The sequence below is a fragment of the Lolium perenne genome, chromosome 1, assembly GCF_019359855.2.
Source record: "Lolium perenne isolate Kyuss_39 chromosome 1, Kyuss_2.0, whole genome shotgun sequence".
NCBI classification, from domain to species: domain Eukaryota; kingdom Viridiplantae; phylum Streptophyta; class Magnoliopsida; order Poales; family Poaceae; genus Lolium; species Lolium perenne.
The window spans coordinates 141,606,617-141,617,831 of record NC_067244.2 but is presented as its reverse complement, the minus strand read 5'-3'; positions in this window follow the sequence as shown (position 1 = coordinate 141,617,831).

Here is an 11,215-nt window from a genome sequence, read left to right as displayed (position 1 = left end):
GGGGACCCGAAGCTGGGTACGTTGTGTGCCTAATCTCGCTCCCGGAATCTCCATCGTCGCTCTCTCCCAAAACCCAAGTCTACAATACGTAGGCATTGACGAGGTGATCCCTCGTCACTAGGAGTCCTAGAATATCTCTAGGAACTATATTCCGGATATGGTTTATATTCCACCATATTCGGTGTACACTGGTTCTATCTCTAATACCCTCCCTTAATCACAACTTAGACAAGTTGAGATTATTCTTGAACTTCTCAAATTCTTCAACAGGAAAAGCTTTGGTAAAGCCGTCGGCAACTTGATCTCGAGAAGGTATGAACCTGATATCAAGTTTCTTTTGAGCTACTCTTTCTCTAACAAAATGAAATCAATTTCTATGTGCTTAGCTATAGCATGAAACACATGATTAACAGAGAGATAGGTAGCTCCAAAATTATCACACCACAAACAAGAAGTGGGACGACGCCGAACACCAAGCTCATCAAGAAGGGATTCCATCCAGATTATCTCAGCAATAGCATTTGCTAGGGCCTTGTATTCTGACTCGATGCTTGAGCATGACACTGTTGCTTGCTTCTTAGCACTCCAAGAGATCAAATTCGGCCCAAAATAAACAACAAATCCACCAGCGGAACACCTGTCATCTAGACATCTAGCCCAATCAGCATCCGAGAAAGCACTCACAAGAGTTGACCGTGACATAATAAAGTTCAATCCAGTACTCACAGTGTTCTGAACATATCTCAGAATTATTTTAGCAGCGGGCCAATGAACATTAGTAGGAGCATGCAAAAATTGACAGACTTTATTTACTGCAAAGGAAATATCGGGTCTTGTCAGAATTAAATACTGGAGAGCACCAACGATACTTCTGTACTTGGTGCTGTCATCAGGGCCAAGAGGTTCTCCTCCTTGTGAGGAAATCTGTTCAGAAGAAGACAACGGTGTGGAGAAAGATTTGCAGTCCTTCATACCAACTCGTTTAAGAATATCAGCTGCATATTTGGCTTGACTGAGAACAAGGCCACCTGAAACCTTCTGAACTTCAATGCCAAGAAACAAACTGAGATCTCCCAAATCTTTAAGAGCAAACTCAGTATGAAGATTCTTCAAGAGGGCATATGTAGCATCTTGAGAGGAACTTGCAACTATGCTGTCATCAACATATATGAGCATATAAATAGTGACAGGTGACTTGTTGTAGATGAACATAGATGTGTCAGATTTGGACATAACAAAGCCCAATGATAGAAGTTTAGAGCTGAGGCGAGAGTACCATGCTCTTGGAGCTTGTTTGAGTCCATACGCTGCCTTGTCCAACTTGCAGACAAAATGTGACATGGATGAATTTTCAAAGCCAGGGGGTTGCTTCATATAGACCTCCTCTTCTAGAACGCCATGTAAAAATGCATTCTTTACATCTAATTGTCGAAGATTCCATCCCCTGGAGACTGCAAGTGAAAGAACCAGTAGCAGCTTTAACAACAGGACTGAAAGTGTCTTCATAGTCGAGACCATAACATTGCTTGAAGCCTTTAGCTACTAGTCGAGCCTTGTATCTGTCCACAGACCCATCTGACTTTTTCTTGATTCTGAACACCCATTTGCAATCAATCACATTTGTGCCACACTTTTCAGGAACTAGATGCCATGTTTTGTTTTTCATAAGAGCACAATACTCTTCGTCCATAGCTTGTTTCCATTTAGGATCAGAAAGTGCATCACGATGATTTGCAGGTTCGCCTGTAGAACAAGACACACACCACCGTATAGTACCATCTTGATATGTTGTGGGCTAAACAATACCTTTGTCGATGTGTAACTGGTCCAGTCGGTGCAGGTTGCACAGGCGGCGAAACCGCAGGGCTTGCCGTAGAAGATCCAGAAGACGACACAGGAGTTTTTGCAGGACTGGCTGCACCAGAGGAAGCCGCAGAAGATCCGCTCGCTTGAGACGCAGCAGGGGACAACAACGCAGCGCTGTCGGGCGTCGATCTTGGTGACGCAGCGTGCGTCAGTTGGACGGGCGTGCGGACCGGCGTGTCGTGGGAACCCGAGGAGGATCCGGGTGATGATGGCGCCAATGATTGCGCCGATCCCGAGGGTGCAGGCGGGGCCGAATCGTCCTCGACTGCCGCGCCATGCGTGTCGCGACGTGCATGAGTTTGGACGCCGATCTCAGCACGGTGTGGAGCACCGTCATGCCGATCTCAGCACGGTGTGGAGCACCGTTTTGACCGCCATTTTCAGCATCTGGTTCTCCTTGTTGAGCTGCTGCATGTGCCTGGTCATTACCAACAATTTCTGCAGTGGTAGGGTTAGGCATAAAATCATTGCAAAGTTCACTCCCATTGTTAGAATTTTGGATATGAGAACGAAGTAAAAGGATTTGGCTTCGAAGAAGAGCACCGGCATTTTGGTGTAGAGACTGAAACGGAAAGACCGTCTCATCGAATACAACATCTCTGGAAATATAAACTCCACTGGTTTTAACTTCTAAGCATTCTACTCTTTTGTGACGTGGACTATATCCAAGAAACACACATCTAGTAGAACGGAAAGCAAGCTTGCGTTTGTTATAGGGGCGTAAATTTGGCCAGCAAGCACAACCAAAAACTCTAAGAGCTGAATAATCAGGAGAAACATCTAGGAAACGTTTAACTGGCGTGTCAAAATTTATGACTTTACTAGGAAGCAAGTTGATGAGGTAGGTAGCAGTAAGGAAGGCTTCATCCCAAAATTTTAAGGGCATGGAAGCATGAGCAAGAAGAGCTAAGCCAACCTCAACTATACGATGATGTTTTTGTTCTGCTGAACCATTCTGTTGATGGGCATGAGGGCATGACACATGATGTGAAATCCCTTGAATTTGGAAGAAGGAGTTGAGTTTTTCATATTCACCTCCCCAATCTAATTGGACACCAATGATTTTTCTATCAAGCCGTCTTTCAACAAGTTTTTGATTGTTCTTGAATGCTTGAAAAACATCAGAACGTTTCTTTAAGAGATATATCCATGTAAATCTGCTATAGTCATCTAATCCGGTCGTCGCGATTTCCCATAGACGACGCCAATTGACGAGGGATCACCTCGTCAATGCCTACGTATTGTAGACATGGGTTTTGGGAGAGAGCGACGATGGAGATTCCGGGAGCGAGATTAGGCACACGATGTACCCAGCTTCGGGTCCCCTCGGTGGATGATTGTAATATCCCAGGTATTGGGGTTACAAAAATAGAGGAAACAGATGTGTGCATTGCATTCATGCATAGAAAATCCGGGGAATTTTCGCGCTTTAAAGTAAAACAGTCACAGTAACTGAAGTTTCACTTGACCTTGGTGGAATTGAAGTAGCTCATCAAGTCAAGTTCTATAAACCTCAATGTGACTTTGTTTAAAACCTTGTTTCGGGTAGAGATGATTTGATCTAAGGAGTTAGATCAGATGGAACTAATAATCAACACAACAACACTTTACTCAATGATCAATTGCTTGATCTTATAAAAGATTATAATAAGGTAATCCTTGCCATAGCATATGAACATCTATTTAATTACAAACCAAGTAACAATAAAATGAAGAAACCATTCTTCACTTATCTTTTCCATGTCTTAAACTAATCCATGATCCTACCATGAACCTCATGGTATTTATTTACTTCATTCTTGGAAATATGACAAGGAGATCAACCCTAGGAATATGTATTCTTCTCTATTCCAAATAGTTAAGCATCAACCCTAGAATGGTGAGAGTTCTATAGTATGTATTAGAGAAGCAATGGAAAACCTTAAGCTAAAACCTTGGATATACATCCAAGTATTCCAACCATCACTTTGAAGAGAAACCCTAGGATATTATTCCAGACCATCTCTAAAGAGAGAACCTAATTATGTTAAACCTAGATATTGATGATCACATCAACCTCTATGGAGCCTAAACTTAGGTTAGTATTGAAGTCTTTCCAAATGAGAGAAACCATAGATACCCATTTTTATCTTTACATACTTAAGAATCAAGAACAACCTTGAGTTAAAGTATTAGTTTGCAAACCATTTCCCTTGGAGTAGTGAGATAACCTAATATCACATGGAATAATAACATATCCATAAATTGATAAAGTAAGGAGGAGATTAATTCAACCAAGATAGCCAAGTGGAGTTGTAGACTTGGTATCTATTGAGATATGGTGAATACACCATAAACCCTAGAATAAACCATACCTTTGTAAGAGAGCTCAAGCTAAGGTGTTACCCTCAAGAAAGTTAAGCCAACAATTGAATGTGAGGGAGAGAACTATCCATATAAACCCTGATGATTATATCATCATTGCTAAAGTAGAACCCTAACAGCATATCTCAGGCATTCTCCTGGGATATAAGCTATTGAGACAACTATAGCCATGTCCACCCAAGAAACTATAAGAGAGATATTATACCCTAGTTGATCAAGACAATGCTTGACCATGGGAGTGAGAAACTTAATTAATGAGAGATACCTTAGGAAGCCAAACCTTGATCATTATAAATTGAGTGATGATCATAAACCCTAAGAACTTGAGGAGGAGATATTAAGACCAAGTGGATCATGCCTAATCCATGATCATGCTTTGGAGAAATAGGAGAATAATCCAAATGCTAACACTTATATGGCTAGTAGATCCTATTCACCACATGAAATTATTTGGGTGATCACAAATATAAACCTAGTACACATTTGAGTTCCAACCCACATGCCATTAGGTGAACCTCATTAAAACTCTAGAATTGATCACAAGCTAAATCTTATGCTTCAAATGTTAAACCTAAGATTCACATGATGCTAAGTACTATAATTCAAACCATATGTGTGATCAACCACTTATCCTTATAATTAGACCAAACCATGAAGAGGGTAGTATTTATATTTCAAGGTGTTATTAAATATAATCCTAGTGCTACCTTTGATATATGGTTATAATAAAAACCTACAAGACTCTAACAAGCAAGTGCTCACATAAAATTATGTGCAAGTGACAAATTCTTCAAATAGAAACCAAGCACTAAAAACAATCTATGAAATACTTTGGGTTCAAAGTATTAACTCTAATCATTCCAATGGATTTAATTCACAAGAAAAAGGAAATTACAAAATGAGAACATAAACTCATCTCTATTGGCTATTTTGAATAAACCCGCAAGTATGAAATATAATCAAATATAAATATTTGTTTCAAATAAAGAAGGGTGTAATAGTCATTGCATTATACCTTAATTAAGTAAACATAACAAGAAACCTGCAAATAAAAATTTGAATCCAAATCTGAATCAAATAGAAAATATAAAACAGAAAATTATAAAACAGAAAAGAAAAGAGAAAAAAATAGAAGAGGTGGCTTACCTGCCTCACCTGGACCTTGACAGCCCGAACGAGCCCAACAGCACAACCTACAGAGCAGCCCAGCACCAGCCCATCAACGTCGGCCCAATGCCAGCCCGTACCCCTTCGTCTCTGATATTTTGGAGGAGGGACGAGGTCGTCGTCCACCTCTGTCCGGTCGACACCGCGGCGAGCCACTTCCCGCGCCGCCGTTGCGGACCATTGCGGACGTCGTTGACTAGCCCATCGCCTCTGCCTTATCCCTACGAGTCTGAAACTACCCTCACGCGCCATGATTCGTGCCCAAACCATGCTCGCCGACATCGCCATGTATCCCGGCCGTCTCCGACGACGTACCATCGTCACAGAGCACGCCGCGGGCTATAAAACCACCTGGAGGGGCGCCGTTGAATGCTTCATCTTCGACACCTCACCACCATATCTCTCAGGCCCTCAATCTCTCTCATTCTTCTTCAAACACCGGGTTCACTGTCGGGGAAGTTCTCCGGCTAGCCGTCGATTGGGAGCCTCCCAGTGACCATAGGGTGGCTCTGCAGATGCGCCTGGGTTCGAAGATCATCGGAGGAGAAGGAATCGTGCTGGGGCATCTTCAATCGACGCAATTGCTGAGTTCCCTTTCACCGGTGATCATCGGAAACCGCAACCGCATCGCCATCTCCGTCGCCAATCGACCTCGTCGAGTCTCTGGAGCACCTCAGGGTAAGCTTACGCTTCTCGCGAGCATCTCATCGCATCCAAACACCATCTGTAGCTCGAGATAGCCGTCTCGCCGGAATAGAACCACCGCGGCCATGCTTGCCGGCGATGCTCCGGTGATCTGATCGAGCAACGAACCCCACCATCGGACTCAGCGAGTTGTAGAGGTTCGGAAAGTGCTACTGGCGCGTCTCGGGAGGCCAAAAATCGGCGTCGCCGTCGTCGTTTGACTCGCCGACGGCGAGTTGACCGGCGAGGTGAGGTGGCAGTGGGGTCCAAACGCTGGTTTGACCCAGTCAACTGCCAACGAGGCAGCTGACTCAGCCAGACCCCACCTGTCCGTGACTGAGGGTAGGATTAGGGCGGTAGCTTTAATTATTCTTGTTTATTTTCAATTTCAATTTTTACTGAAACTTTAAATAAATCAACAAAATTCATATTAACTCAGAAAAATACAAATGAGTTATCAAAATTCTTAGAAAAGTAAACTCTATCCAATAAAAATATAAAATGAAATTTTTATTTCTAATAAAAATTTAATTATTTAATACTTGTTATTTAAGCCTTATTTATTAATTCTAAATTCAATTAAATTCAATAAATAAGGAAAACTTTAAAAATTAAATTAAAACCAGTAAATAAATAAAGAAAACTTTAAAGCTAATTTTTCTTTATTGTTTTATTAAATCCTTATTAGAAGGATTTAAAAACCTGATTAGTAATTACCCTAATTCATTAAAAATCATAAAATGCCAAACCCAACATTATTTTATTTCTAAGTTATTAATAACTTCAATTTCCTTATTGAAGTTATTAATCCAAGAATTATAGGGTAACTAGAAAAAAACCTAGTTCCATAGGGTAGAAAAACAGGAATGCATCATTTCATGTGAAACCTAAAACCCTAATTCAATTGGGACACCTAGTTTCATTATTACACGTGAACCCTAATTTGCTTCTAACCTAAACCCTAGGTTAGAGCATGTGATCATGGTACCTTCTTTTCATTCATAGCTCCATAGTAGCAACTAAATACATACCTATGTCCACATAAAATGTAGAACCCTATCACTAGCAATGTAGTATTCCATGTATGCATACACTTAAACCAAGATGATCAAGTAGGGTTAACCAAGTGTAAACCCTAGATCCTATTACCAAAACCATCATCCTTAACTATCCATACCTAGCATCACACCATTGTGATGAACCCTAATAGCAACATACCTACTATTTTGCATTACATAATCATGTTCCACTAAACCCTACTAGGGATGGATATTTATGAACCATCTTACTTAGAAATCAACCATCCTCTACTTAGAGATCCAATAGCTAATACAAGACAACCTCAACCTTAATTGTTATACTTCTTATTATTTAAGAAGTATGTTCTTCAAAAGTTATTCTTTTGAAGAAAATAAAGAGTAGTCAACACCCTTGCCTAATAGGACCTATAAAACCTAGCTATCTATTACCAGTAAGATATACCACCATGATAGCAACCATTAATTGCTTAAGATACTTATGCTTCACTAAAACCATACAATTCCTAGTTGTGGATGAATCCAACTTTATTTGGATCCATCTAATACTTACTCCAGGAACTACTTGGAACCATAATAAACTATAGAAATCCACAAACCCAATTGTCAAACTTGTTCTTTATTAAAGAGCATGTTCTTCAAAAGTTATTCTTTTGAAGAATATAACAAGTAATCATTAACCATGCCATATAGTATTAAAATTGACAACTTCTCTTTACTTATTATACAACTACAATTCCTTGGTGTGTATGATTATTACTATGCATTCTACCACTTGTTTATGATTCTAAAACAACACAAACCTGAATAAGAACCTTGTTTGTGAATCACTCTAAAAGTGTAACACACCCTACACTAATCATTACCACTCACTAATCCTAAATCATCGGGGTTAGATCATGCTTAGAGCGATTGCATCTCATACTTATGCATTATTGCATCCTTGCCAATCTTTTAAACATCGTCCTTACCGGACGATGATGCTATTTCAGAACTTGGAGTTATTGCGTATCGAAGACCTTGACTGCATAATCTTGCTGTCAAGAAAGGCAAGTTCATCACTTGCTCATGTCATTTGAGTATTTCTATCAAATTACTTGCAAAGTACTATGGTTATCACTATTGCATAAAAACCAAAACCACTATTTTCATAACTATGAATATGACTATGTGGTGGGCAATGGAACCATGGATTGTGTTGATATGGTGGAGGTTCCATTGCACGGGTTTATATCCATCTAGGATTAAACAACAAATGTCGCCAGTGATTCTTGTGCCGTAATATCCGTGTTAACCATAAGATCCGGAGTGGGACGGAGTAGTCAAAAGTGTTTCCACCTCTCGTTCATCAACGGATGCGCTTTACCGTAGTACACTTGTAATCCAAGGGGGCAAGCTGGTGAGGCTGGGGAGTCCTAAGTCCCCACGGCATAGTCCGTAGTACACTTGTCGCCCGAAGGAGCAAGATGGTGAGGCTGGGGAGTCCTAAGTCCCCACGGTATTGCGGTCTATGATGGGTTGCAGCTACCGGCGAAGGAGTTTGGTTCGATCCCAGACTGTCGTCGTGGTCGGGGTCCACCCTGAAATCTATGGGAATAATGGGACCGGCGAGGACCCAGGGTCGGGGCATGCAACAAAGGGTGGGTTTTCGAGGTAGCGGAGGAACATGATTGGCTAGACCTTATACCGGGCCTCACACCATAGGAAGTGTGGACGGGGAAATTGCCCGGTTGGCACCAAGGTTAAGATCTCTTATGGGTAAAGCAACACACCTCTGCAGAGTGTAATGAACCGTGACCTGTCACTCCCTGTTCCGGGATATGGAACTGCGAACGCGGCCGGAAAGGAGCTCCATGAAGTTCTAGTAAACCGGTGAAGGCTGACGGACATAGTTCTTCTGAATAAAAGCAACCTTTTGAAGAAATGGTTATGAAAACTTGCATTGGTATTAGACTTTCTGGTCTAATGCCGTAGCTAGTGCATTAAACACCTCTTTCCTATAATGAACTTGTTGAGTACGCTCGTACTCATCCCACTCTTAAATCCCCTGCTTAGATATGGAGGCATCGAAGGAGGATCTACAGTGCAACTCGAAGGCCGAGGAGTCAACAACTACTTCAAGAAACAGGACCCTGTCAGAGGAGTCAGATACCACATCCAACAAGGAGAAAACCTAGTTTAGCCATAGAAGGGAACTAGATTCCTAAACCTAGCTCCTATTTAGCTAGAATCTATTCATAGCCTCTAGAGTTAGTTAGATACTCTACAAATAGAGTTCGTGATAAAACTAGAATACGAGTCGTTCTTCTGGAGTTTATCTGCAGTTTTACCTCATTGTAAAGTAGGAGGCTGTGATGATCTTATGTAACAGAGTCTGTTTGTAATTCTATAGACATACCTTGGACCTGCATATGTTTCTGTTGTACCACTCTGAGCGATATAATACTGGTGGAACGGTGTTTCATTGGTGTTATATCAGACTTGCATACTACACCATGCAGTGGTATGCCGGGTCACCACAGTTGGTATCAGAGCAAATGCTTTGACCTTAGGATTAAAACCCTTTAAAGGAGACCTATAGGATTGGTAGTGTCTATAAGAAGTTGTCCTAGATAAACCAAAATCTTCTTATGACTTAAGATGGGTATTCACTTGAGAATAATCCTGACACACTTGAGTCAACCTTTTCAACCTATCTTTCCTAGTAAAGATAGTTAGCTAATTCCAAGTATGTAGCATACCATTAAGTCCTTAAAACAGTAGATGAGTAGATCATAGTTGGTATACAATACATGGTAGTCCAAAGAGAGGATACAACCATAAGGAAGATATCCTATTAAGATGGTGTAAACCAATACAAGTTAGGGGTAAATAAAATTATCCAAACTTGTGAAACAACTGATAGAAAGTGTTAATATAAGTTATATGATGTAGTATAGACCATGATGAGTCAATCATGGGAGGTAAGGAAGAGTGAATGGAATAAAATTATGTCTACTTACATGGTAGAGATAGAAATCATATATGATTCACTTGAGAGTCATTATGTGATGGACTAGAACATCTTATATAATTAAGAGGAGTACAATAAGAAGCCAAGTGCTAAACAAATAGTGCAAGAATTGTGTTCCAAAACAATAAAAAGTGTGCCAAGTAATCATCACCATTTGTTTATGGGAGAAAACTTGGAAGTATCGGAGCTATATTCCAATAGTTATGTATTTAGATTAGCTATGTTAGAACCTAGATATACCATACGAAGTAGTCCTTAACATAATGGAAGCTAAGTTAGTACTTCCAAACAAAATTAGGTTAACTTTAACTATCCTAGACCATTTTGTTTCAAGTTTATCTTATTGCAAATGTGCAATTAAGGTAAAGGTTGAGACAAATAGTAGAATCCCATATATTCGTGCTAAGTATCACGATATAAACCTGTATTATGTGGTGTTATATACTACACATCTCAGCCTGATGTTTAGAGATGTCTTACTCAAACAATCATATTCAGGCTTATGATGGTGTGTACTATAAACACAAAGCTGAATCTTCTTGGATTTTAATGGATTTTCATTGTTTGACTAGATCCATACATGAAGTTTGACTTCGATATGCAAATGCATGTTGCAACATCAAGTTCTTACCTAATGTTATAGATCTAGAGGGTAATGGTATTCGTGTGAGGAAGTGACGAATTCTGAAGAATGTGAAGACAAGATGAAGGTTCATCAGAATAAGGAAGCAAAGTTGTGGGAAGCAACCACAATATTCTAAAGGAAGTGTCAATCAAGACTCATGCTTAGCCTCAACAGAGGAGTACTTTAGTACATTAGAAGCATGAAGGTGAGAAATCTGGTGATTATGGTGAAGCTCAAGAAGATCCATAATCAATACAGAAGAGGGAATGCATGGGAAATCACTTTGGATATTATATTCCTAGTGGTTTTCTTGCAAAATAAACCCTGAAGAAAGGAAGATGACCTATGAAACCATAGCAGATATAAGAAGACCATAGTTGATATCAGAAGATCACAATTGGTATAGGATCAATACTGCGAGATAAAGTAGAGGATGTCTCGTCCAGTTGATCAGAACCT